General features: G+C 64.2%; 7 non-coding genes across 7 annotated transcripts; all 7 read right to left on the bottom strand.

Moving 5' to 3' along the window:
* Positions 1–1,127: 1,127 nt before the first annotated feature.
* On the bottom strand, positions 1,128–1,246 carry LOC136162181 (5S ribosomal RNA). Its single transcript, XR_010662008.1, has one exon. It is a non-coding gene; the product is annotated as a 5S ribosomal RNA (ribosomal RNA).
* Positions 1,247–4,871: 3,625 nt separating this feature from the next.
* LOC136162299 (5S ribosomal RNA) lies at positions 4,872–4,990 on the bottom strand. Its single transcript, XR_010662103.1, has one exon. It is a non-coding gene; the product is annotated as a 5S ribosomal RNA (ribosomal RNA).
* Positions 4,991–8,613: 3,623 nt separating this feature from the next.
* LOC136161904 (5S ribosomal RNA) lies at positions 8,614–8,732 on the bottom strand. Its single transcript, XR_010661794.1, has one exon. It is a non-coding gene; the product is annotated as a 5S ribosomal RNA (ribosomal RNA).
* Positions 8,733–12,354: 3,622 nt separating this feature from the next.
* Positions 12,355–12,473, bottom strand: LOC136161915 (5S ribosomal RNA). The gene has a single exon (XR_010661805.1). It is a non-coding gene; the product is annotated as a 5S ribosomal RNA (ribosomal RNA).
* Positions 12,474–16,115: 3,642 nt separating this feature from the next.
* LOC136161920 (5S ribosomal RNA) lies at positions 16,116–16,234 on the bottom strand. The gene has a single exon (XR_010661807.1). It is a non-coding gene; the product is annotated as a 5S ribosomal RNA (ribosomal RNA).
* Positions 16,235–19,864: 3,630 nt separating this feature from the next.
* Positions 19,865–19,983, bottom strand: LOC136161921 (5S ribosomal RNA). The gene has a single exon (XR_010661808.1). It is a non-coding gene; the product is annotated as a 5S ribosomal RNA (ribosomal RNA).
* Positions 19,984–23,608: 3,625 nt separating this feature from the next.
* On the bottom strand, positions 23,609–23,727 carry LOC136161922 (5S ribosomal RNA). Its single transcript, XR_010661809.1, has one exon. It is a non-coding gene; the product is annotated as a 5S ribosomal RNA (ribosomal RNA).
* Between the last annotated feature and the right edge of the window lie 2,277 nt (positions 23,728–26,004).

Here is a 26,004-nt window from a genome sequence, read left to right on the forward strand (position 1 = left end):
CACACACACACACACACACACACACAGCTTCCCACCCTGTGATCCAACACCACACACACACACACACACACACACACACAGAGACAGAGAGAGGGAGGGAGACACAGCGACTGACGGACAGAAAACGGGAGGCAGACACCGGAGGAGGATGGCATCCGATCCGAGCCAGACACAGTGGCACAGTCCCTGACCCACCTCAGACAGAGGCCAGGCGGAAGAAGCAGCTGCCCCAAGGGACGGGGCGTCAGCCTTGGGCCCGGGCCCCAGCTGGACGCGGTGCCCTGGGGCTGGCAGAGCCCCGTGGGGTCCCCAAGACGTCTTTGGCAGCCGAGGTCTCAAAGGTCCCCTTCGGCATGGCTACCTGAGGCAAGACCCAGCCCCCGCCCAAAGGCCAGAGGGTGAGTGTGTGAGAGTGTGTGTGTGAGTGTGTCAGTGGGCAAGGGTGTGGGCGGGCCGACTGGGGTCCGGGGGGATACCCAGATTGGAGGGCCGAGGGTGTGGAGGCCGTGGGTTGTTGGGAAGCCTGTGTGGTCCTCTTGCGGTTTCTCTCTCCCTCTTTCTCCATCTCCCTTACCTGTGGTCCCTGGCTCCTGACCTGCCTCGGCGGCGGGCTGGGTGTGTGGGTGTGTGTGTGTGTGGGGGTGTGTCTGCGTGTGTGTGTGTGTGTGTGAGCCCGCGGGAGAGCACGCGCTGTCGCGTGCGAGGATGGCACTAGGGTTGTGGGTGGGGCTGGGGCGTGGGGCAGCCCCCGGGATGGACTGAGGCTTGCCTAGGGAGCCCCAGACGGAGACCGGGAGGTCATGTGGTTTTTGGAAGCCGAAAGCGGAGGGGCTCTCGGGCCGCGCGGAGGCAGCCCAGGTCTGTGGCGGGCATCGGGCCCCCTAACCCCCACCCCCACCCCCACCCCCCGGCCCCGGTCTCCCACCCGGGGAGGGGCTGTGGCCGCGGGGATCCAAGAGTTGGCACGCTGCTGCTGCCTGCGAGGGCCGCCGGCTGGAAGGCAGGCGACGGACGGCTGTGAGCGCGCTGGGGTGCAAGGGGCCAGGGGCTGGTGGGGCTTGCGGTGCAGGGCCACGCCGGGGCTGGGGGAGGTGTGGGGCGGGGGCTAAAGGAGAGGGGAGGCAAAAAGCCTACAGCACCCGGTATTCCCAGGCGGTCTCCCATCCAAGTACTAACCAGGCCCGACCCTGCTTAGCTTCCGAGATCAGACGAGATCGGGCGCGTTCAGGGTGGTATGGCCGTAGACGGAGGCGGCTGCCTCCAGGCTCCCTAAGAGCCCTGCGCCGCGCCTCCCTTTCGCTGTGCCCTGCCTGCCGGTCGGGCCAGCCGGCCGCACCTCTCCACGGGCCGCGCGCTGTACCTGAGCCGGTCGACCCGCCACCGCACTCCGGCACGCCGCCCCGCCCCCGCACACCATCACCCCCTGCCAGCACCCGCCTGGCCCTCCGGGCTCCCGGGACCCCCCAGCCGCAGTCCCGGCGTGCGTGCGTGCGTGCGTCCGTGCGGGGGCGGGAGGGGCGCGGAGGTCTCGGCGCTCTCCCACCCCGGGCCTCTGCAGGCCCGCCCCGGGCTGGGCGGCGCCCCCACCCCCATCCCGTCGTCCGCTGCACAGGGCCAGGTTGCCCCGGAGGTCTCCGGCTTCCGGGCCCGCCGCTGCCCGCCGCCGCCCGCCGCCCGGGGACCTCTGAGCCTCCTCTGGGCCTCCTGCGCAGCCCAGCCGGGGCCCTGAGCGCCCATCCTGCCCGGCACCTGCCCGGTGCCCAAACCCACGGGGAGCCAGCAGCGCGGTCGACAGCAGAGCGTCAGCCCCGCCCCTTCGGCCGAACGAGGCCCCACTTGCCTCCACGCCGCCAGCCAAGCACAGGACCTTCCTGAGAGAGCACACGGGCGACAGACAGGCAGCCACACGGACGGACACACAGACACTCGCACGCGCCCACGCCAGCTGAGACAAGCCGGCCGGGGCAAGCTCGTCAGCCAGAGCCAGAGCCCCAGCAACCTGTGAGAGGCCGGGGCCAGAGGAAGCGACGGGAGGCCGCGTGTCAGGAGATACAGAGACAGAAAGGGACGGAGCTTCAGAGACAAGACTCGAGGACGGCCGAGAGGGAGATGCAGGCAGGCAGGCAGGCAGGCAGACGGGCGCGCGCGCGCAGACACACACACACACACACACACACACACACACACACACACACACAGAGGGAGACACAGAGACTGACGGACAGAAAACGGCAGGCAGACACGGGAGAGAGGATGGCATCCGATCCGAGCCAGACACAGTGGCACAGTCCCTGACACACCTCAGAGAGAGGCCAGGCGGAAGAAGCAGCTGCCCCAAGGGAGCGGGGCGTCAGCCTCGGGCCGGGCCCCAGCTGGACGCGGCGCCCTGGGGCTGGCAGAGCCCCGTGGGGTCCCCAAGACGTCTTGGCAGCCGAGGTCTCAAAGGTCCCCTTCGGCTTGGCTACCTGAGGCAAGACCCAGCCCCCGTGCAAAGGCCAGAGAGTGAGTGTATGGGAGTGTGTGTGTGAGTGTGTCAGTGGGCAAGGGTGTGGGCGGGCCGACTGGGGTGCGGGGGGATACCCAGAATGGAGGGGGGAAGGGTGTGGAGCCGGGGGGTGGGGGTAGGGGTGGGGTTGCATATCATGTGGAGTCCAAGCATACCGGACGGTCATCTCGTTTCTTGCAATCCGAATGCGGAGTGGCCCTCCGGCCTGCGTTGGGAGTCGGGGCCCCGGTCATCCTCCCGCAGAGGGGCTATGGCCGTGGCGATCCAAAAGGTGGCACGCTGCTACCCGCCATGGCCGCTGACTGACTGACTGACTGGCTGGCTGGCTGGCCAAAGGCCCTGTTGGCTGGAAGATAGGCTACGGCTTGACGGCTTTCCGGTCATATCTGTTCTTATTCCAGGGGTGGGCCTCATCCTAATGTTACTTGGTTGATGATAGGAGAATCTCTGAGTGACAATATTTCCTTGCTTTTCAATGGATCCCTTTTGTTGCAGAACCTTTCCCTCGAAAGTGAAGGAACCTGTGTCTGCACAGGCACTAATGCTCTTGGAAAGGCAATAGCAATTCCGTCCTCCACTAGCTTGGTAAGCACCAAGTCCTTGTTGTCTTCAAGTGCTTCCCATAATACGTGCAAAGTAGGACCCGGTTTTGTGGAGTCTGGAGTCAAGGAGTTTACAAGTGGACGTTATATGACTTTCACCATTGCTGTCACTGCCCACTTACAAACCGCCTCTAAATTTAACCCTCTGTCTTACCTGTTCTTCTCTCACAAGGCTGTGACTGCCTTGCTGCTGCTTCTCTGCCTAAGAATCCACAATGAGATATTAACTTTCTGCCCAGAATCAAGATCCTTCATACTCTGCCTCCGTGTGCATGCTTCTGTGCCACGTTGATTCAGTCCTGTCTGACTGTTTGTGACCCCATGGGCTGTAGCCCGCCAGGCTCCGCTTACTGTAGCATCCTCGAGGCAAGCATACTGAAGTAGGTTGTCATGTCGTTCTCCAGGGGATCTTCCCAACCCAGGTATCAAACCCACATCTCCTTCATCCCCTGCGTTGGCAGACAGGTTCTTTACTGCTAGCACCACCTGGGAAGCCCATTCTGGCTCTACATCTCCTTCATTTATAACTAAACTCTGTTCTAGGCAACGCAGTTTCCCGCACTGTGATCCAACACCACACACACACACACACACACACAGCTTCCCACCCTGTGATCCAACACCAGACACACACACACACACACACACACACACACACACAGCTTCCCACCCTGTGATCCAACACCACACACACACACACACACACACACACACAGAGACAGAGAGAGGGAGGGAGACACAGCGACTGACGGACAGAAAACGGGAGGCAGACACCGGAGGAGGATGGCATCCGATCCGAGCCAGACACAGTGGCACAGTCCCTGACCCACCTCAGACAGAGGCCAGGCGGAAGAAGCAGCTGCCCCAAGGGACGGGGCGTCAGCCTTGGGCCCGGGCCCCAGCTGGACGCGGTGCCCTGGGGCTGGCAGAGCCCCGTGGGGTCCCCAAGACGTCTTTGGCAGCCGAGGTCTCAAAGGTCCCCTTCGGCATGGCTACCTGAGGCAAGACCCAGCCCCCGCCCAAAGGCCAGAGGGTGAGTGTGTGAGAGTGTGTGTGTGAGTGTGTCAGTGGGCAAGGGTGTGGGCGGGCCGACTGGGGTCCGGGGGGATACCCAGATTGGAGGGCCGAGGGTGTGGAGGCCGTGGGTTGTTGGGAAGCCTGTGTGGTCCTCTTGCGGTTTCTCTCTCCCTCTTTCTCCATCTCCCTTACCTGTGGTCCCTGGCTCCTGACCTGCCTCGGCGGCGGGCTGGGTGTGTGGGTGTGTGTGTGTGTGGGGGTGTGTCTGCGTGTGTGTGTGTGTGTGTGAGCCCGCGGGAGAGCACGCGCTGTCGCGTGCGAGGATGGCACTAGGGTTGTGGGTGGGGCTGGGGCGTGGGGCAGCCCCCGGGATGGACTGAGGCTTGCCTAGGGAGCCCCAGACGGAGACCGGGAGGTCATGTGGTTTTTGGAAGCCGAAAGCGGAGGGGCTCTCGGGCCGCGCGGAGGCAGCCCAGGTCTGTGGCGGGCATCGGGCCCCCTAACCCCCACCCCCACCCCCACCCCCCCGGCCCCGGTCTCCCACCCGGGGAGGGGCTGTGGCCGCGGGGATCCAAGAGTTGGCACGCTGCTGCTGCCTGCGAGGGCCGCCGGCTGGAAGGCAGGCGACGGACGGCTGTGAGCGCGCTGGGGTGCAAGGGGCCAGGGGCTGGTGGGGCTTGCGGTGCAGGGCCACGCCGGGGCTGGGGGAGGTGTGGGGCGGGGGCTAAAGGAGAGGGGAGGCAAAAAGCCTACAGCACCCGGTATTCCCAGGCGGTCTCCCATCCAAGTACTAACCAGGCCCGACCCTGCTTAGCTTCCGAGATCAGACGAGATCGGGCGCGTTCAGGGTGGTATGGCCGTAGACGGAGGCGGCTGCCTCCAGGCTCCCTAAGAGCCCTGCGCCGCGCCTCCCTTTCGCTGTGCCCTGCCTGCCGGTCGGGCCAGCCGGCCGCACCTCTCCACGGGCCGCGCGCTGTACCTGAGCCGGTCGACCCGCCACCGCACTCCGGCACGCCGCCCCGCCCCCGCACACCATCACCCCCTGCCAGCACCCGCCTGGCCCTCCGGGCTCCCGGGACCCCCCAGCCGCAGTCCCGGCGTGCGTGCGTGCGTGCGTCCGTGCGGGGGCGGGAGGGGCGCGGAGGTCTCGGCGCTCTCCCACCCCGGGCCTCTGCAGGCCCGCCCCGGGCTGGGCGGCGCCCCCACCCCCATCCCGTCGTCCGCTGCACAGGGCCAGGTTGCCCCGGAGGTCTCCGGCTTCCGGGCCCGCCGCTGCCCGCCGCCGCCCGCCGCCCGGGGACCTCTGAGCCTCCTCTGGGCCTCCTGCGCAGCCCAGCCGGGGCCCTGAGCGCCCATCCTGCCCGGCACCTGCCCGGTGCCCAAACCCACGGGGAGCCAGCAGCGCGGTCGACAGCAGAGCGTCAGCCCCGCCCCTTCGGCCGAACGAGGCCCCACTTGCCTCCACGCCGCCAGCCAAGCACAGGACCTTCCTGAGAGAGCACACGGGCGACAGACAGGCAGCCACACGGACGGACACACAGACACTCGCACGCGCCCACGCCAGCTGAGACAAGCCGGCCGGGGCAAGCTCGTCAGCCAGAGCCAGAGCCCCAGCAACCTGTGAGAGGCCGGGGCCAGAGGAAGCGACGGGAGGCCGCGTGTCAGGAGATACAGAGACAGAAAGGGACGGAGCTTCAGAGACAAGACTCGAGGACGGCCGAGAGGGAGATGCAGGCAGGCAGGCAGGCAGGCAGACGGGCGCGCCTGCGCAGACACACACACACACACACACACACACACACACACACACACAGAGGGAGACACAGAGACTGACGGACAGAAAACGGCAGGCAGACACGGGAGAGAGGATGGCATCCGATCCGAGCCAGACACAGTGGCACAGTCCCTGACACACCTCAGAGAGAGGCCAGGCGGAAGAAGCAGCTGCCCCAAGGGAGCGGGGCGTCAGCCTCGGGCCGGGCCCCAGCTGGACGCGGCGCCCTGGGGCTGGCAGAGCCCCGTGGGGTCCCCAAGACGTCTTGGCAGCCGAGGTCTCAAAGGTCCCCTTCGGCTTGGCTACCTGAGGCAAGACCCAGCCCCCGTGCAAAGGCCAGAGAGTGAGTGTATGGGAGTGTGTGTGTGAGTGTGTCAGTGGGCAAGGGTGTGGGCGGGCCGACTGGGGTGCGGGGGGATACCCAGAATGGAGGGGGGAAGGGTGTGGAGCCGGGGGGTGGGGGTAGGGGTGGGGTTGCATATCATGTGGAGTCCAAGCATACCGGACGGTCATCTCGTTTCTTGCAATCCGAATGCGGAGTGGCCCTCCGGCCTGCGTTGGGAGTCGGGGCCCCGGTCATCCTCCCGCAGAGGGGCTATGGCCGTGGCGATCCAAAAGGTGGCACGCTGCTACCCGCCATGGCCGCTGACTGACTGACTGACTGGCTGGCTGGCTGGCCAAAGGCCCTGTTGGCTGGAAGATAGGCTACGGCTTGACGGCTTTCCGGTCATATCTGTTCTTATTCCAGGGGTGGGCCTCATCCTAATGTTACTTGGTTGATGATAGGAGAATCTCTGAGTGACAATATTTCCTTGCTTTTCAATGGATCCCTTTTGTTGCAGAACCTTTCCCTCGAAAGTGAAGGAACCTGTGTCTGCACAGGCACTAATGCTCTTGGAAAGGCAATAGCAATTCCGTCCTCCACTAGCTTGGTAAGCACCAAGTCCTTGTTGTCTTCAAGTGCTTCCCATAATACGTGCAAAGTAGGACCCGGTTTTGTGGAGTCTGGAGTCAAGGAGTTTACAAGTGGACGTTATATGACTTTCACCATTGCTGTCACTGCCCACTTACAAACCGCCTCTAAATTTAACCCTCTGTCTTACCTGTTCTTCTCTCACAAGGCTGTGACTGCCTTGCTGCTGCTTCTCTGCCTAAGAATCCACAATGAGATATTAACTTTCTGCCCAGAATCAAGATCCTTCATACTCTGCCTCCGTGTGCATGCTTCTGTGCCACGTTGATTCAGTCCTGTCTGACTGTTTGTGACCCCATGGGCTGTAGCCCGCCAGGCTCCGCTTACTGTAGCATCCTCGAGGCAAGCATACTGAAGTAGGTTGTCATGTCGTTCTCCAGGGGATCTTCCCAACCCAGGTATCAAACCCACATCTCCTTCATCCCCTGCGTTGGCAGACAGGTTCTTTACTGCTAGCACCACCTGGGAAGCCCATTCTGGCTCTACATCTCCTTCATTTATAACTAAACTCTGTTCTAGGCAACGCAGTTTCCCGCACTGTGATCCAACACCACACACACACACACACACACACAGCTTCCCACCCTGTGATCCAACACCAGACACACACACACACACACACACACACACACACACACAGCTTCCCACCCTGTGATCCAACACCACACACACACACACACACACACACACACAGAGACAGAGAGAGGGAGGGAGACACAGCGACTGACGGACAGAAAACGGGAGGCAGACACCGGAGGAGGATGGCATCCGATCCGAGCCAGACACAGTGGCACAGTCCCTGACCCACCTCAGACAGAGGCCAGGCGGAAGAAGCAGCTGCCCCAAGGGACGGGGCGTCAGCCTTGGGCCCGGGCCCCAGCTGGACGCGGTGCCCTGGGGCTGGCAGAGCCCCGTGGGGTCCCCAAGACGTCTTTGGCAGCCGAGGTCTCAAAGGTCCCCTTCGGCATGGCTACCTGAGGCAAGACCCAGCCCCCGCCCAAAGGCCAGAGGGTGAGTGTGTGAGAGTGTGTGTGTGAGTGTGTCAGTGGGCAAGGGTGTGGGCGGGCCGACTGGGGTCCGGGGGGATACCCAGATTGGAGGGCCGAGGGTGTGGAGGCCGTGGGTTGTTGGGAAGCCTGTGTGGTCCTCTTGCGGTTTCTCTCTCCCTCTTTCTCCATCTCCCTTACCTGTGGTCCCTGGCTCCTGACCTGCCTCGGCGGCGGGCTGGGTGTGTGGGTGTGTGTGTGTGTGGGGGTGTGTCTGCGTGTGTGTGTGTGTGTGTGAGCCCGCGGGAGAGCACGCGCTGTCGCGTGCGAGGATGGCACTAGGGTTGTGGGTGGGGCTGGGGCGTGGGGCAGCCCCCGGGATGGACTGAGGCTTGCCTAGGGAGCCCCAGACGGAGACCGGGAGGTCATGTGGTTTTTGGAAGCCGAAAGCGGAGGGGCTCTCGGGCCGCGCGGAGGCAGCCCAGGTCTGTGGCGGGCATCGGGCCCCCTAACCCCCACCCCCACCCCCACCCCCCCGGCCCCGGTCTCCCACCCGGGGAGGGGCTGTGGCCGCGGGGATCCAAGAGTTGGCACGCTGCTGCTGCCTGCGAGGGCCGCCGGCTGGAAGGCAGGCGACGGACGGCTGTGAGCGCGCTGGGGTGCAAGGGGCCAGGGGCTGGTGGGGCTTGCGGTGCAGGGCCACGCCGGGGCTGGGGGAGGTGTGGGGCGGGGGCTAAAGGAGAGGGGAGGCAAAAAGCCTACAGCACCCGGTATTCCCAGGCGGTCTCCCATCCAAGTACTAACCAGGCCCGACCCTGCTTAGCTTCCGAGATCAGACGAGATCGGGCGCGTTCAGGGTGGTATGGCCGTAGACGGAGGCGGCTGCCTCCAGGCTCCCTAAGAGCCCTGCGCCGCGCCTCCCTTTCGCTGTGCCCTGCCTGCCGGTCGGGCCAGCCGGCCGCACCTCTCCACGGGCCGCGCGCTGTACCTGAGCCGGTCGACCCGCCACCGCACTCCGGCACGCCGCCCCGCCCCCGCACACCATCACCCCCTGCCAGCACCCGCCTGGCCCTCCGGGCTCCCGGGACCCCCCAGCCGCAGTCCCGGCGTGCGTGCGTGCGTGCGTCCGTGCGGGGGCGGGAGGGGCGCGGAGGTCTCGGCGCTCTCCCACCCCGGGCCTCTGCAGGCCCGCCCCGGGCTGGGCGGCGCCCCCACCCCCATCCCGTCGTCCGCTGCACAGGGCCAGGTTGCCCCGGAGGTCTCCGGCTTCCGGGCCCGCCGCTGCCCGCCGCCGCCCGCCGCCCGGGGACCTCTGAGCCTCCTCTGGGCCTCCTGCGCAGCCCAGCCGGGGCCCTGAGCGCCCATCCTGCCCGGCACCTGCCCGGTGCCCAAACCCACGGGGAGCCAGCAGCGCGGTCGACAGCAGAGCGTCAGCCCCGCCCCTTCGGCCGAACGAGGCCCCACTTGCCTCCACGCCGCCAGCCAAGCACAGGACCTTCCTGAGAGAGCACACGGGCGACAGACAGGCAGCCACACGGACGGACACACAGACACTCGCACGCGCCCACGCCAGCTGAGACAAGCCGGCCGGGGCAAGCTCGTCAGCCAGAGCCAGAGCCCCAGCAACCTGTGAGAGGCCGGGGCCAGAGGAAGCGACGGGAGGCCGCGTGTCAGGAGATACAGAGACAGAAAGGGACGGAGCTTCAGAGACAAGACTCGAGGACGGCCGAGAGGGAGATGCAGGCAGGCAGGCAGGCAGGCAGACGGGCGCGCCTGCGCAGACACACACACACACACACACACACACACACACACACACACAGAGGGAGACACAGAGACTGACGGACAGAAAACGGCAGGCAGACACGGGAGAGAGGATGGCATCCGATCCGAGCCAGACACAGTGGCACAGTCCCTGACACACCTCAGAGAGAGGCCAGGCGGAAGAAGCAGCTGCCCCAAGGGAGCGGGGCGTCAGCCTCGGGCCGGGCCCCAGCTGGACGCGGCGCCCTGGGGCTGGCAGAGCCCCGTGGGGTCCCCAAGACGTCTTGGCAGCCGAGGTCTCAAAGGTCCCCTTCGGCTTGGCTACCTGAGGCAAGACCCAGCCCCCGTGCAAAGGCCAGAGAGTGAGTGTATGGGAGTGTGTGTGTGAGTGTGTCAGTGGGCAAGGGTGTGGGCGGGCCGACTGGGGTGCGGGGGGATACCCAGAATGGAGGGGGGAAGGGTGTGGAGCCGGGGGGTGGGGGTAGGGGTGGGGTTGCATATCATGTGGAGTCCAAGCATACCGGACGGTCATCTCGTTTCTTGCAATCCGAATGCGGAGTGGCCCTCCGGCCTGCGTTGGGAGTCGGGGCCCCGGTCATCCTCCCGCAGAGGGGCTATGGCCGTGGCGATCCAAAAGGTGGCACGCTGCTACCCGCCATGGCCGCTGACTGACTGACTGACTGGCTGGCTGGCTGGCCAAAGGCCCTGTTGGCTGGAAGATAGGCTACGGCTTGACGGCTTTCCGGTCATATCTGTTCTTATTCCAGGGGTGGGCCTCATCCTAATGTTACTTGGTTGATGATAGGAGAATCTCTGAGTGACAATATTTCCTTGCTTTTCAATGGATCCCTTTTGTTGCAGAACCTTTCCCTCGAAAGTGAAGGAACCTGTGTCTGCACAGGCACTAATGCTCTTGGAAAGGCAATAGCAATTCCGTCCTCCACTAGCTTGGTAAGCACCAAGTCCTTGTTGTCTTCAAGTGCTTCCCATAATACGTGCAAAGTAGGACCCGGTTTTGTGGAGTCTGGAGTCAAGGAGTTTACAAGTGGACGTTATATGACTTTCACCATTGCTGTCACTGCCCACTTACAAACCGCCTCTAAATTTAACCCTCTGTCTTACCTGTTCTTCTCTCACAAGGCTGTGACTGCCTTGCTGCTGCTTCTCTGCCTAAGAATCCACAATGAGATATTAACTTTCTGCCCAGAATCAAGATCCTTCATACTCTGCCTCCGTGTGCATGCTTCTGTGCCACGTTGATTCAGTCCTGTCTGACTGTTTGTGACCCCATGGGCTGTAGCCCGCCAGGCTCCGCTTACTGTAGCATCCTCGAGGCAAGCATACTGAAGTAGGTTGTCATGTCGTTCTCCAGGGGATCTTCCCAACCCAGGTATCAAACCCACATCTCCTTCATCCCCTGCGTTGGCAGACAGGTTCTTTACTGCTAGCACCACCTGGGAAGCCCATTCTGGCTCTACATCTCCTTCATTTATAACTAAACTCTGTTCTAGGCAACGCAGTTTCCCGCACTGTGATCCAACACCACACACACACACACACACACACAGCTTCCCACCCTGTGATCCAACACCAGACACACACACACACACACACACACACACACACACACAGCTTCCCACCCTGTGATCCAACACCACACACACACACACACACACACACACACAGAGACAGAGAGAGGGAGGGAGACACAGCGACTGACGGACAGAAAACGGGAGGCAGACACCGGAGGAGGATGGCATCCGATCCGAGCCAGACACAGTGGCACAGTCCCTGACCCACCTCAGACAGAGGCCAGGCGGAAGAAGCAGCTGCCCCAAGGGACGGGGCGTCAGCCTTGGGCCCGGGCCCCAGCTGGACGCGGTGCCCTGGGGCTGGCAGAGCCCCGTGGGGTCCCCAAGACGTCTTTGGCAGCCGAGGTCTCAAAGGTCCCCTTCGGCTTGGCTACCTGAGGCAAGACCCAGCCCCCGCCCAAAGGCCAGAGGGTGAGTGTGTGAGAGTGTGTGTGTGAGTGTGTCAGTGGGCAAGGGTGTGGGCGGGCCGACTGGGGTCCGGGGGGATACCCAGATTGGAGGGCCGAGGGTGTGGAGGCCGTGGGTTGTTGGGAAGCCTGTGTGGTCCTCTTGCGGTTTCTCTCTCCCTCTTTCTCCATCTCCCTTACCTGTGGTCCCTGGCTCCTGACCTGCCTCGGCGGCGGGCTGGGTGTGTGGGTGTGTGTGTGTGTGGGGGTGTGTCTGCGTGTGTGTGTGTGTGTGTGAGCCCGCGGGAGAGCACGCGCTGTCGCGTGCGAGGATGGCACTAGGGTTGTGGGTGGGGCTGGGGCGTGGGGCAGCCCCCGGGATGGACTGAGGCTTGCCTAGGGAGCCCCAGACGGAGACCGGGAGGTCATGTGGTTTTTGGAAGCCGAAAGCGGAGGGGCTCTCGGGCCGCGCGGAGGCAGCCCAGGTCTGTGGCGGGCATCGGGCCCCCTAACCCCCACCCCCACCCCCACCCCCCGGCCCCGGTCTCCCACCCGGGGAGGGGCTGTGGCCGCGGGGATCCAAGAGTTGGCACGCTGCTGCTGCCTGCGAGGGCCGCCGGCTGGAAGGCAGGCGACGGACGGCTGTGAGCGCGCTGGGGTGCAAGGGGCCAGGGGCTGGTGGGGCTTGCGGTGCAGGGCCACGCCGGGGCTGGGGGAGGTGTGGGGCGGGGGCTAAAGGAGAGGGGAGGCAAAAAGCCTACAGCACCCGGTATTCCCAGGCGGTCTCCCATCCAAGTACTAACCAGGCCCGACCCTGCTTAGCTTCCGAGATCAGACGAGATCGGGCGCGTTCAGGGTGGTATGGCCGTAGACGGAGGCGGCTGCCTCCAGGCTCCCTAAGAGCCCTGCGCCGCGCCTCCCTTTCGCTGTGCCCTGCCTGCCGGTCGGGCCAGCCGGCCGCACCTCTCCACGGGCCGCGCGCTGTACCTGAGCCGGTCGACCCGCCACCGCACTCCGGCACGCCGCCCCGCCCCCGCACACCATCACCCCCTGCCAGCACCCGCCTGGCCCTCCGGGCTCCCGGGACCCCCCAGCCGCAGTCCCGGCGTGCGTGCGTGCGTGCGTCCGTGCGGGGGCGGGAGGGGCGCGGAGGTCTCGGCGCTCTCCCACCCCGGGCCTCTGCAGGCCCGCCCCGGGCTGGGCGGCGCCCCCACCCCCATCCCGTCGTCCGCTGCACAGGGCCAGGTTGCCCCGGAGGTCTCCGGCTTCCGGGCCCGCCGCTGCCCGCCGCCGCCCGCCGCCCGGGGACCTCTGAGCCTCCTCTGGGCCTCCTGCGCAGCCCAGCCGGGGCCCTGAGCGCCCATCCTGCCCGGCACCTGCCCGGTGCCCAAACCCACGGGGAGCCAGCAGCGCGGTCGACAGCAGAGCGTCAGCCCCGCCCCTTCGGCCGAACGAGGCCCCACTTGCCTCCACGCCGCCAGCCAAGCACAGGACCTTCCTGAGAGAGCACACGGGCGACAGACAGGCAGCCACACGGACGGACACACAGACACTCGCACGCGCCCACGCCAGCTGAGACAAGCCGGCCGGGGCAAGCTCGTCAGCCAGAGCCAGAGCCCCAGCAACCTGTGAGAGGCCGGGGCCAGAGGAAGCGACGGGAGGCCGCGTGTCAGGAGATACAGAGACAGAAAGGGACGGAGCTTCAGAGACAAGACTCGAGGACGGCCGAGAGGGAGATGCAGGCAGGCAGGCAGGCAGGCAGACGGGCGCGCGCGCGCAGACACACACACACACACACACACACACACACACACACACACACACACACACACACACAGAGGGAGACACAGAGACTGACGGACAGAAAACGGCAGGCAGACACGGGAGAGAGGATGGCATCCGATCCGAGCCAGACACAGTGGCACAGTCCCTGACACACCTCAGAGAGAGGCCAGGCGGAAGAAGCAGCTGCCCCAAGGGAGCGGGGCGTCAGCCTCGGGCCGGGCCCCAGCTGGACGCGGCGCCCTGGGGCTGGCAGAGCCCCGTGGGGTCCCCAAGACGTCTTGGCAGCCGAGGTCTCAAAGGTCCCCTTCGGCTTGGCTACCTGAGGCAAGACCCAGCCCCCGTGCAAAGGCCAGAGAGTGAGTGTATGGGAGTGTGTGTGTGAGTGTGTCAGTGGGCAAGGGTGTGGGCGGGCCGACTGGGGTGCGGGGGGATACCCAGAATGGAGGGGGGAAGGGTGTGGAGCCGGGGGGTGGGGGTAGGGGTGGGGTTGCATATCATGTGGAGTCCAAGCATACCGGACGGTCATCTCGTTTCTTGCAATCCGAATGCGGAGTGGCCCTCCGGCCTGCGTTGGGAGTCGGGGCCCCGGTCATCCTCCCGCAGAGGGGCTATGGCCGTGGCGATCCAAAAGGTGGCACGCTGCTACCCGCCATGGCCGCTGACTGACTGACTGACTGGCTGGCTGGCTGGCCAAAGGCCCTGTTGGCTGGAAGATAGGCTACGGCTTGACGGCTTTCCGGTCATATCTGTTCTTATTCCAGGGGTGGGCCTCATCCTAATGTTACTTGGTTGATGATAGGAGAATCTCTGAGTGACAATATTTCCTTGCTTTTCAATGGATCCCTTTTGTTGCAGAACCTTTCCCTCGAAAGTGAAGGAACCTGTGTCTGCACAGGCACTAATGCTCTTGGAAAGGCAATAGCAATTCCGTCCTCCACTAGCTTGGTAAGCACCAAGTCCTTGTTGTCTTCAAGTGCTTCCCATAATACGTGCAAAGTAGGACCCGGTTTTGTGGAGTCTGGAGTCAAGGAGTTTACAAGTGGACGTTATATGACTTTCACCATTGCTGTCACTGCCCACTTACAAACCGCCTCTAAATTTAACCCTCTGTCTTACCTGTTCTTCTCTCACAAGGCTGTGACTGCCTTGCTGCTGCTTCTCTGCCTAAGAATCCACAATGAGATATTAACTTTCTGCCCAGAATCAAGATCCTTCATACTCTGCCTCCGTGTGCATGCTTCTGTGCCACGTTGATTCAGTCCTGTCTGACTGTTTGTGACCCCATGGGCTGTAGCCCGCCAGGCTCCGCTTACTGTAGCATCCTCGAGGCAAGCATACTGAAGTAGGTTGTCATGTCGTTCTCCAGGGGATCTTCCCAACCCAGGTATCAAACCCACATCTCCTTCATCCCCTGCGTTGGCAGACAGGTTCTTTACTGCTAGCACCACCTGGGAAGCCCATTCTGGCTCTACATCTCCTTCATTTATAACTAAACTCTGTTCTAGGCAACGCAGTTTCCCGCACTGTGATCCAACACCACACACACACACACACACACACAGCTTCCCACCCTGTGATCCAACACCAGACACACACACACACACACACACACACACACACACACAGCTTCCCACCCTGTGATCCAACACCACACACACACACACACACACACACACACACACAGAGACAGAGAGAGGGAGGGAGACACAGCGACTGACGGACAGAAAACGGGAGGCAGACACCGGAGGAGGATGGCATCCGATCCGAGCCAGACACAGTGGCACAGTCCCTGACCCACCTCAGACAGAGGCCAGGCGGAAGAAGCAGCTGCCCCAAGGGACGGGGCGTCAGCCTTGGGCCCGGGCCCCAGCTGGACGCGGTGCCCTGGGGCTGGCAGAGCCCCGTGGGGTCCCCAAGACGTCTTTGGCAGCCGAGGTCTCAAAGGTCCCCTTCGGCATGGCTACCTGAGGCAAGACCCAGCCCCCGCCCAAAGGCCAGAGGGTGAGTGTGTGAGAGTGTGTGTGTGAGTGTGTCAGTGGGCAAGGGTGTGGGCGGGCCGACTGGGGTCCGGGGGGATACCCAGATTGGAGGGCCGAGGGTGTGGAGGCCGTGGGTTGTTGGGAAGCCTGTGTGGTCCTCTTGCGGTTTCTCTCTCCCTCTTTCTCCATCTCCCTTACCTGTGGTCCCTGGCTCCTGACCTGCCTCGGCGGCGGGCTGGGTGTGTGGGTGTGTGTGTGTGTGGGGGTGTGTCTGCGTGTGTGTGTGTGTGTGTGAGCCCGCGGGAGAGCACGCGCTGTCGCGTGCGAGGATGGCACTAGGGTTGTGGGTGGGGCTGGGGCGTGGGGCAGCCCCCGGGATGGACTGAGGCTTGCCTAGGGAGCCCCAGACGGAGACCGGGAGGTCATGTGGTTTTTGGAAGCCGAAAGCGGAGGGGCTCTCGGGCCGCGCGGAGGCAGCCCAGGTCTGTGGCGGGCATCGGGCCCCCTAACCCCCACCCCCACCCCCACCCCCCGGCCCCGGTCTCCCACCCGGGGAGGGGCTGTGGCCGCGGGGATCCAAGAGTTGGCACGCTGCTGCTGCCTGCGAGGGCCGCCGGCTGGAAGGCAGGCGACGGACGGCTGTGAGCGCGCTGGGGTGCAAGGGGCCAGGGGCTGGTGGGGCTTGCGGTGCAGGGCCACGCCGGGGCTGGGGGAGGTGTGGGGCGGGGGCTAAAGGAGAGGGGAGGCAAAAAGCCTACAGCACCCGGTATTCCCAGGCGGTCTCCCATCCAAGTACTAACCAGGCCCGACCCTGCTTAGCTTCCGAGATCAGACGAGATCGGGCGCGTTCAGGGTGGTATGGCCGTAGACGGAGGCGGCTGCCTCCAGGCTCCCTAAGAGCCCTGCGCCGCGCCTCCCTTTCGCTGTGCCCTGCCTGCCGGTCGGGCCAGCCGGCCGCACCTCTCCACGGGCCGCGCGCTGTACCTGAGCCGGTCGACCCGCCACCGCACTCCGGCACGCCGCCCCGCCCCCGCACACCATCACCCCCTGCCAGCACCCGCCTGGCCCTCCGGGCTCCCGGGACCCCCCAGCCGCAGTCCCGGCGTGCGTGCGTGCGTGCGTCCGTGCGGGGGCGGGAGGGGCGCGGAGGTCTCGGCGCTCTCCCACCCCGGGCCTCTGCAGGCCCGCCCCGGGCTGGGCGGCGCCCCCACCCCCATCCCGTCGTCCGCTGCACAGGGCCAGGTTGCCCCGGAGGTCTCCGGCTTCCGGGCCCGCCGCTGCCCGCCGCCGCCCGCCGCCCGGGGACCTCTGAGCCTCCTCTGGGCCTCCTGCGCAGCCCAGCCGGGGCCCTGAGCGCCCATCCTGCCCGGCACCTGCCCGGTGCCCAAACCCACGGGGAGCCAGCAGCGCGGTCGACAGCAGAGCGTCAGCCCCGCCCCTTCGGCCGAACGAGGCCCCACTTGCCTCCACGCCGCCAGCCAAGCACAGGACCTTCCTGAGAGAGCACACGGGCGACAGACAGGCAGCCACACGGACGGACACACAGACACTCGCACGCGCCCACGCCAGCTGAGACAAGCCGGCCGGGGCAAGCTCGTCAGCCAGAGCCAGAGCCCCAGCAACCTGTGAGAGGCCGGGGCCAGAGGAAGCGACGGGAGGCCGCGTGTCAGGAGATACAGAGACAGAAAGGGACGGAGCTTCAGAGACAAGACTCGAGGACGGCCGAGAGGGAGATGCAGGCAGGCAGGCAGGCAGGCAGACGGGCGCGCGCGCGCAGACACACACACACACACACACACACACACACACACACACACACACAGAGGGAGACACAGAGACTGACGGACAGAAAACGGCAGGCAGACACGGGAGAGAGGATGGCATCCGATCCGAGCCAGACACAGTGGCACAGTCCCTGACACACCTCAGAGAGAGGCCAGGCGGAAGAAGCAGCTGCCCCAAGGGAGCGGGGCGTCAGCCTCGGGCCGGGCCCCAGCTGGACGCGGCGCCCTGGGGCTGGCAGAGCCCCGTGGGGTCCCCAAGACGTCTTGGCAGCCGAGGTCTCAAAGGTCCCCTTCGGCTTGGCTACCTGAGGCAAGACCCAGCCCCCGTGCAAAGGCCAGAGAGTGAGTGTATGGGAGTGTGTGTGTGAGTGTGTCAGTGGGCAAGGGTGTGGGCGGGCCGACTGGGGTGCGGGGGGATACCCAGAATGGAGGGGGGAAGGGTGTGGAGCCGGGGGGTGGGGGTAGGGGTGGGGTTGCATATCATGTGGAGTCCAAGCATACCGGACGGTCATCTCGTTTCTTGCAATCCGAATGCGGAGTGGCCCTCCGGCCTGCGTTGGGAGTCGGGGCCCCGGTCATCCTCCCGCAGAGGGGCTATGGCCGTGGCGATCCAAAAGGTGGCACGCTGCTACCCGCCATGGCCGCTGACTGACTGACTGACTGGCTGGCTGGCTGGCCAAAGGCCCTGTTGGCTGGAAGATAGGCTACGGCTTGACGGCTTTCCGGTCATATCTGTTCTTATTCCAGGGGTGGGCCTCATCCTAATGTTACTTGGTTGATGATAGGAGAATCTCTGAGTGACAATATTTCCTTGCTTTTCAATGGATCCCTTTTGTTGCAGAACCTTTCCCTCGAAAGTGAAGGAACCTGCCTGTGTCTGCACAGGCACTAATGCTCTTGGAAAGGCAATAGCAATTCCGTCCTCCACTAGCTTGGTAAGCACCAAGTCCTTGTTGTCTTCAAGTGCTTCCCATAATACGTGCAAAGTAGGACCCGGTTTTGTGGAGTCTGGAGTCAAGGAGTTTACAAGTGGACGTTATATGACTTTCACCATTGCTGTCACTGCCCACTTACAAACCGCCTCTAAATTTAACCCTCTGTCTTACCTGTTCTTCTCTCACAAGGCTGTGACTGCCTTGCTGCTGCTTCTCTGCCTAAGAATCCACAATGAGATATTAACTTTCTGCCCAGAATCAAGATCCTTCATACTCTGCCTCCGTGTGCATGCTTCTGTGCCACGTTGATTCAGTCCTGTCTGACTGTTTGTGACCCCATGGGCTGTAGCCCGCCAGGCTCCGCTTACTGTAGCATCCTCGAGGCAAGCATACTGAAGTAGGTTGTCATGTCGTTCTCCAGGGGATCTTCCCAACCCAGGTATCAAACCCACATCTCCTTCATCCCCTGCGTTGGCAGACAGGTTCTTTACTGCTAGCACCACCTGGGAAGCCCATTCTGGCTCTACATCTCCTTCATTTATAACTAAACTCTGTTCTAGGCAACGCAGTTTCCCGCACTGTGATCCAACACCACACACACACACACACACACACAGCTTCCCACCCTGTGATCCAACACCAGACACACACACACACACACACACACACACACACACACAGCTTCCCACCCTGTGATCCAACACCACACACACACACACACACACACACACACAGAGACAGAGAGAGGGAGGGAGACACAGCGACTGACGGACAGAAAACGGGAGGCAGACACCGGAGGAGGATGGCATCCGATCCGAGCCAGACACAGTGGCACAGTCCCTGACCCACCTCAGACAGAGGCCAGGCGGAAGAAGCAGCTGCCCCAAGGGACGGGGCGTCAGCCTTGGGCCCGGGCCCCAGCTGGACGCGGTGCCCTGGGGCTGGCAGAGCCCCGTGGGGTCCCCAAGACGTCTTTGGCAGCCGAGGTCTCAAAGGTCCCCTTCGGCATGGCTACCTGAGGCAAGACCCAGCCCCCGCCCAAAGGCCAGAGGGTGAGTGTGTGAGAGTGTGTGTGTGAGTGTGTCAGTGGGCAAGGGTGTGGGCGGGCCGACTGGGGTCCGGGGGGATACCCAGATTGGAGGGCCGAGGGTGTGGAGGCCGTGGGTTGTTGGGAAGCCTGTGTGGTCCTCTTGCGGTTTCTCTCTCCCTCTTTCTCCATCTCCCTTACCTGTGGTCCCTGGCTCCTGACCTGCCTCGGCGGCGGGCTGGGTGTGTGGGTGTGTGTGTGTGTGGGGGTGTGTCTGCGTGTGTGTGTGTGTGTGTGAGCCCGCGGGAGAGCACGCGCTGTCGCGTGCGAGGATGGCACTAGGGTTGTGGGTGGGGCTGGGGCGTGGGGCAGCCCCCGGGATGGACTGAGGCTTGCCTAGGGAGCCCCAGACGGAGACCGGGAGGTCATGTGGTTTTTGGAAGCCGAAAGCGGAGGGGCTCTCGGGCCGCGCGGAGGCAGCCCAGGTCTGTGGCGGGCATCGGGCCCCCTAACCCCCACCCCCACCCCCACCCCCCGGCCCCGGTCTCCCACCCGGGGAGGGGCTGTGGCCGCGGGGATCCAAGAGTTGGCACGCTGCTGCTGCCTGCGAGGGCCGCCGGCTGGAAGGCAGGCGACGGACGGCTGTGAGCGCGCTGGGGTGCAAGGGGCCAGGGGCTGGTGGGGCTTGCGGTGCAGGGCCACGCCGGGGCTGGGGGAGGTGTGGGGCGGGGGCTAAAGGAGAGGGGAGGCAAAAAGCCTACAGCACCCGGTATTCCCAGGCGGTCTCCCATCCAAGTACTAACCAGGCCCGACCCTGCTTAGCTTCCGAGATCAGACGAGATCGGGCGCGTTCAGGGTGGTATGGCCGTAGACGGAGGCGGCTGCCTCCAGGCTCCCTAAGAGCCCTGCGCCGCGCCTCCCTTTCGCTGTGCCCTGCCTGCCGGTCGGGCCAGCCGGCCGCACCTCTCCACGGGCCGCGCGCTGTACCTGAGCCGGTCGACCCGCCACCGCACTCCGGCACGCCGCCCCGCCCCCGCACACCATCACCCCCTGCCAGCACCCGCCTGGCCCTCCGGGCTCCCGGGACCCCCCAGCCGCAGTCCCGGCGTGCGTGCGTGCGTGCGTCCGTGCGGGGGCGGGAGGGGCGCGGAGGTCTCGGCGCTCTCCCACCCCGGGCCTCTGCAGGCCCGCCCCGGGCTGGGCGGCGCCCCCACCCCCATCCCGTCGTCCGCTGCACAGGGCCAGGTTGCCCCGGAGGTCTCCGGCTTCCGGGCCCGCCGCTGCCCGCCGCCGCCCGCCGCCCGGGGACCTCTGAGCCTCCTCTGGGCCTCCTGCGCAGCCCAGCCGGGGCCCTGAGCGCCCATCCTGCCCGGCACCTGCCCGGTGCCCAAACCCACGGGGAGCCAGCAGCGCGGTCGACAGCAGAGCGTCAGCCCCGCCCCTTCGGCCGAACGAGGCCCCACTTGCCTCCACGCCGCCAGCCAAGCACAGGACCTTCCTGAGAGAGCACACGGGCGACAGACAGGCAGCCACACGGACGGACACACAGACACTCGCACGCGCCCACGCCAGCTGAGACAAGCCGGCCGGGGCAAGCTCGTCAGCCAGAGCCAGAGCCCCAGCAACCTGTGAGAGGCCGGGGCCAGAGGAAGCGACGGGAGGCCGCGTGTCAGGAGATACAGAGACAGAAAGGGACGGAGCTTCAGAGACAAGACTCGAGGACGGCCGAGAGGGAGATGCAGGCAGGCAGGCAGGCAGGCAGACGGGCGCGCCTGCGCAGACACACACACACACACACACACACACACACACACACACACACAGAGGGAGACACAGAGACTGACGGACAGAAAACGGCAGGCAGACACGGGAGAGAGGATGGCATCCGATCCGAGCCAGACACAGTGGCACAGTCCCTGACACACCTCAGAGAGAGGCCAGGCGGAAGAAGCAGCTGCCCCAAGGGAGCGGGGCGTCAGCCTCGGGCCGGGCCCCAGCTGGACGCGGCGCCCTGGGGCTGGCAGAGCCCCGTGGGGTCCCCAAGACGTCTTGGCAGCCGAGGTCTCAAAGGTCCCCTTCGGCTTGGCTACCTGAGGCAAGACCCAGCCCCCGTGCAAAGGCCAGAGAGTGAGTGTATGGGAGTGTGTGTGTGAGTGTGTCAGTGGGCAAGGGTGTGGGCGGGCCGACTGGGGTGCGGGGGGATACCCAGAATGGAGGGGGGAAGGGTGTGGAGCCGGGGGGTGGGGGTAGGGGTGGGGTTGCATATCATGTGGAGTCCAAGCATACCGGACGGTCATCTCGTTTCTTGCAATCCGAATGCGGAGTGGCCCTCCGGCCTGCGTTGGGAGTCGGGGCCCCGGTCATCCTCCCGCAGAGGGGCTATGGCCGTGGCGATCCAAAAGGTGGCACGCTGCTACCCGCCATGGCCGCTGACTGACTGACTGACTGGCTGGCTGGCTGGCCAAAGGCCCTGTTGGCTGGAAGATAGGCTACGGCTTGACGGCTTTCCGGTCATATCTGTTCTTATTCCAGGGGTGGGCCTCATCCTAATGTTACTTGGTTGATGATAGGAGAATCTCTGAGTGACAATATTTCCTTGCTTTTCAATGGATCCCTTTTGTTGCAGAACCTTTCCCTCGAAAGTGAAGGAACCTGTGTCTGCACAGGCACTAATGCTCTTGGAAAGGCAATAGCAATTCCGTCCTCCACTAGCTTGGTAAGCACCAAGTCCTTGTTGTCTTCAAGTGCTTCCCATAATACGTGCAAAGTAGGACCCGGTTTTGTGGAGTCTGGAGTCAAGGAGTTTACAAGTGGACGTTATATGACTTTCACCATTGCTGTCACTGCCCACTTACAAACCGCCTCTAAATTTAACCCTCTGTCTTACCTGTTCTTCTCTCACAAGGCTGTGACTGCCTTGCTGCTGCTTCTCTGCCTAAGAATCCACAATGAGATATTAACTTTCTGCCCAGAATCAAGATCCTTCATACTCTGCCTCCGTGTGCATGCTTCTGTGCCACGTTGATTCAGTCCTGTCTGACTGTTTGTGACCCCATGGGCTGTAGCCCGCCAGGCTCCGCTTACTGTAGCATCCTCGAGGCAAGCATACTGAAGTAGGTTGTCATGTCGTTCTCCAGGGGATCTTCCCAACCCAGGTATCAAACCCACATCTCCTTCATCCCCTGCGTTGGCAGACAGGTTCTTTACTGCTAGCACCACCTGGGAAGCCCATTCTGGCTCTACATCTCCTTCATTTATAACTAAACTCTGTTCTAGGCAACGCAGTTTCCCGCACTGTGATCCAACACCACACACACACACACACACACACAGCTTCCCACCCTGTGATCCAACACCAGACACACACACACACACACACACACACACACACACACAGCTTCCCACCCTGTGATCCAACACCACACACACACACACACACACACACACACAGAGACAGAGAGAGGGAGGGAGACACAGCGACTGACGGACAGAAAACGGGAGGCAGACACCGGAGGAGGATGGCATCCGATCCGAGCCAGACACAGTGGCACAGTCCCTGACCCACCTCAGACAGAGGCCAGGCGGAAGAAGCAGCTGCCCCAAGGGACGGGGCGTCAGCCTTGGGCCCGGGCCCCAGCTGGACGCGGTGCCCTGGGGCTGGCAGAGCCCCGTGGGGTCCCCAAGACGTCTTTGGCAGCCGAGGTCTCAAAGGTCCCCTTCGGCATGGCTACCTGAGGCAAGACCCAGCCCCCGCCCAAAGGCCAGAGGGTGAGTGTGTGAGAGTGTGTGTGTGAGTGTGTCAGTGGGCAAGGGTGTGGGCGGGCCGACTGGGGTCCGGGGGGATACCCAGATTGGAGGGCCGAGGGTGTGGAGGCCGTGGGTTGTTGGGAAGCCTGTGTGGTCCTCTTGCGGTTTCTCTCTCCCTCTTTCTCCATCTCCCTTACCTGTGGTCCCTGGCTCCTGACCTGCCTCGGCGGCGGGCTGGGTGTGTGGGTGTGTGTGTGTGTGGGGGTGTGTCTGCGTGTGTGTGTGTGTGTGTGAGCCCGCGGGAGAGCACGCGCTGTCGCGTGCGAGGATGGCACTAGGGTTGTGGGTGGGGCTGGGGCGTGGGGCAGCCCCCGGGATGGACTGAGGCTTGCCTAGGGAGCCCCAGACGGAGACCGGGAGGTCATGTGGTTTTTGGAAGCCGAAAGCGGAGGGGCTCTCGGGCCGCGCGGAGGCAGCCCAGGTCTGTGGCGGGCATCGGGCCCCCTAACCCCCACCCCCACCCCCACCCCCCCGGCCCCGGTCTCCCACCCGGGGAGGGGCTGTGGCCGCGGGGATCCAAGAGTTGGCACGCTGCTGCTGCCTGCGAGGGCCGCCGGCTGGAAGGCAGGCGACGGACGGCTGTGAGCGCGCTGGGGTGCAAGGGGCCAGGGGCTGGTGGGGCTTGCGGTGCAGGGCCACGCCGGGGCTGGGGGAGGTGTGGGGCGGGGGCTAAAGGAGAGGGGAGGCAAAAAGCCTACAGCACCCGGTATTCCCAGGCGGTCTCCCATCCAAGTACTAACCAGGCCCGACCCTGCTTAGCTTCCGAGATCAGACGAGATCGGGCGCGTTCAGGGTGGTATGGCCGTAGACGGAGGCGGCTGCCTCCAGGCTCCCTAAGAGCCCTGCGCCGCGCCTCCCTTTCGCTGTGCCCTGCCTGCCGGTCGGGCCAGCCGGCCGCACCTCTCCACGGGCCGCGCGCTGTACCTGAGCCGGTCGACCCGCCACCGCACTCCGGCACGCCGCCCCGCCCCCGCACACCATCACCCCCTGCCAGCACCCGCCTGGCCCTCCGGGCTCCCGGGACCCCCCAGCCGCAGTCCCGGCGTGCGTGCGTGCGTGCGTCCGTGCGGGGGCGGGAGGGGCGCGGAGGTCTCGGCGCTCTCCCACCCCGGGCCTCTGCAGGCCCGCCCCGGGCTGGGCGGCGCCCCCACCCCCATCCCGTCGTCCGCTGCACAGGGCCAGGTTGCCCCGGAGGTCTCCGGCTTCCGGGCCCGCCGCTGCCCGCCGCCGCCCGCCGCCCGGGGACCTCTGAGCCTCCTCTGGGCCTCCTGCGCAGCCCAGCCGGGGCCCTGAGCGCCCATCCTGCCCGGCACCTGCCCGGTGCCCAAACCCACGGGGAGCCAGCAGCGCGGTCGACAGCAGAGCGTCAGCCCCGCCCCTTCGGCCGAACGAGGCCCCACTTGCCTCCACGCCGCCAGCCAAGCACAGGACCTTCCTGAGAGAGCACACGGGCGACAGACAGGCAGCCACACGGACGGACACACAGACACTCGCACGCGCCCACGCCAGCTGAGACAAGCCGGCCGGGGCAAGCTCGTCAGCCAGAGCCAGAGCCCCAGCAACCTGTGAGAGGCCGGGGCCAGAGGAAGCGACGGGAGGCCGCGTGTCAGGAGATACAGAGACAGAAAGGGACGGAGCTTCAGAGACAAGACTCGAGGACGGCCGAGAGGGAGATGCAGGCAGGCAGGCAGGCAGGCAGACGGGCGCGCCTGCGCAGACACACACACACACACACACACACACACACAGAGGGAGACACAGAGACTGACGGACAGAAAACGGCAGGCAGACACGGGAGAGAGGATGGCATCCGATCCGAGCCAGACACAGTGGCACAGTCCCTGACACACCTCAGAGAGAGGCCAGGCGGAAGAAGCAGCTGCCCCAAGGGAGCGGGGCGTCAGCCTCGGGCCGGGCCCCAGCTGGACGCGGCGCCCTGGGGCTGGCAGAGCCCCGTGGGGTCCCCAAGACGTCTTGGCAGCCGAGGTCTCAAAGGTCCCCTTCGGCTTGGCTACCTGAGGCAAGACCCAGCCCCCGTGCAAAGGCCAGAGAGTGAGTGTATGGGAGTGTGTGTGTGAGTGTGTCAGTGGGCAAGGGTGTGGGCGGGCCGACTGGGGTGCGGGGGGATACCCAGAATGGAGGGGGGAAGGGTGTGGAGCCGGGGGGTGGGGGTAGGGGTGGGGTTGCATATCATGTGGAGTCCAAGCATACCGGACGGTCATCTCGTTTCTTGCAATCCGAATGCGGAGTGGCCCTCCGGCCTGCGTTGGGAGTCGGGGCCCCGGTCATCCTCCCGCAGAGGGGCTATGGCCGTGGCGATCCAAAAGGTGGCACGCTGCTACCCGCCATGGCCGCTGACTGACTGACTGACTGGCTGGCTGGCTGGCCAAAGGCCCTGTTGGCTGGAAGATAGGCTACGGCTTGACGGCTTTCCGGTCATATCTGTTCTTATTCCAGGGGTGGGCCTCATCCTAATGTTACTTGGTTGATGATAGGAGAATCTCTGAGTGACAATATTTCCTTGCTTTTCAATGGATCCCTTTTGTTGCAGAACCTTTCCCTCGAAAGTGAAGGAACCTGTGTCTGCACAGGCACTAATGCTCTTGGAAAGGCAATAGCAATTCCGTCCTCCACTAGCTTGGTAAGCACCAAGTCCTTGTTGTCTTCAAGTGCTTCCCATAATACGTGCAAAGTAGGACCCGGTTTTGTGGAGTCTGGAGTCAAGGAGTTTACAAGTGGACGTTATATGACTTTCACCATTGCTGTCACTGCCCACTTACAAACCGCCTCTAAATTTAACCCTCTGTCTTACCTGTTCTTCTCTCACAAGGCTGTGACTGCCTTGCTGCTGCTTCTCTGCCTAAGAATCCACAATGAGATATTAACTTTCTGCCCAGAATCAAGATCCTTCATACTCTGCCTCCGTGTGCATGCTTCTGTGCCACGTTGATTCAGTCCTGTCTGACTGTTTGTGACCCCATGGGCTGTAGCCCGCCAGGCTCCGCTTACTGTAGCATCCTCGAGGCAAGCATACTGAAGTAGGTTGTCATGTCGTTCTCCAGGGGATCTTCCCAACCCAGGTATCAA

The sequence above is a fragment of the Muntiacus reevesi genome, chromosome 2 (genome assembly GCF_963930625.1).
Source record: "Muntiacus reevesi chromosome 2, mMunRee1.1, whole genome shotgun sequence".
Classification (NCBI taxonomy): Eukaryota; Metazoa; Chordata; class Mammalia; order Artiodactyla; family Cervidae; genus Muntiacus; species Muntiacus reevesi.